Source organism: Haplochromis burtoni, unplaced genomic scaffold, assembly GCF_018398535.1.
Source record: "Haplochromis burtoni strain Fernald_Lab_line unplaced genomic scaffold, NCSU_Asbu1 Contig_1133, whole genome shotgun sequence".
Taxonomy (NCBI): domain Eukaryota; kingdom Metazoa; phylum Chordata; class Actinopteri; order Cichliformes; family Cichlidae; genus Haplochromis; species Haplochromis burtoni.
This window is the reverse complement of record NW_024583494.1, coordinates 29,623-31,098: the sequence shown is the minus strand read 5'-3', so window position 1 is coordinate 31,098 and position 1,476 is coordinate 29,623. Positions and strand designations below refer to the sequence as shown.

The 1,476-nt window shown below is 47.5% G+C and overlaps 1 protein-coding gene across 3 annotated transcripts in view; it reads right to left on the bottom strand.

Moving 5' to 3' along the window:
- Window positions 1–1,476, bottom strand: part of LOC102293090 — a 10,958-nt gene that overhangs the window by 6,834 nt on the left and 2,648 nt on the right. The window lies entirely within an intron of this gene.

The window sequence follows — 1,476 nt, the reverse complement described above, 5'->3', positions numbered from 1 at the left end:
ACACACACACACACACACACACACACACACACGTTCAATGGAGTATAAAATAAAGACCAGGGCAGTTCCTCACCGGAGTCTCTCAGTAGGGAGCTGCCCTTGCTAGCAAGAACTCTGTGTGTTTCTCTTCTCTGAGTCTTTACTGAAGAAGTGTTTTAGAATATTTTCCCTAACACTATGCTATCCAGTGTACTGAGTAGCCTTTGGAACTTCTTGCCTGGGGTTTGACTCCCAACCAGGGTGTCTCTATCCTTTATGCGTCCCCAGGCTATAACCCCCATGCCAACCCAGCCGGCCTCGGATGTGAACGGTCAGATTACACTGATGAGAAGTGGGCTACTGAAACAAGAAGACATAAATGGGCAAAGGATGAGAACGTGTTGCTGTTGGAATGCTACTAAGCAAGTAACTCCAGCAGAAGGGGGTTGCATTAAGAGGATAACATTCAGAAGAAGCGACCACAACTGGTGCTACGCCAAGGGGGAGCAAGAATGTCAGGCCAGGTTTGTATTATGTATTCTAGGCAATCCCCAGTGGGACCATCATTGAGACTAATCAACTGATCTAAACCACGGCAGCAGTGATCAGTGATGAACAGCCACAAGAATCAGTACCCTCCATGAAGAAGGAGGCTAGAGGCCAAGATCAATATAGCATGGAAGAAAGTTAGCAAACTACCAGAGCTGCAGCATTGTGCGATGAAGAAAGGGATGTCTAAGAAGTACAGCAAGCTGTCCATGTCTGAAGCCTTGAAAACTGCCAAGCAAAGATTCACCCCCTTGGCTAGTCACTTGAAGAGGTACACCAGAGAGATTGAAGGAAGACTGTACTCCATGGAACAATTCAAGATATACTCTCAATAGCAGGGGAACAGTATGAGACAGCCATAACCAAGTGGCAGGCATAATATACAGGAACATCTGTGTTGAGTATGGCCTGGAAGTCCTGAGGACAAAATGGTGGTGGCTAACCAACCGGACATAGGGGTGGTAGACAAGCAGAAGAAAACGGCCATAGTGGTAGATGTAGCAGTTCCAAATGACAGCAACATCAGGAAGAAGGAACACGTGAAACTGGAGAAATACCAAGGCCTCAGAGAAGAGCTGGAGGAGATGTGGAGGGTGAAGGTAACGGTGGTCCCAGTGGACCAAAACTCTGTCCGATTCAGGTCCAAAGTGTTCAAAACTGTCTAAATTATTTCATCTTTAATAAAATGAGCAGCGTTGCTGCCCCCAAGGGTGGTGGAGAATGACCGAGCTAAGATCCTGTGGGACTTCCAGATACAGACGGACAAAATGGTGATGGCTAACCTGCTGGACATAGTAGTGGTGGACAAGCAGAGGAAGACGGCCATAGTGATAGACATAGCTACATCAGGAAGAAGAAACACGAGAAGCTGGAGAAGTACCAAGGGCTCAGAGAAGAGCTGGAGAAGGTGTGGGGGGTGAAGGTAACACTGGTCCCAGTGGTAATCGC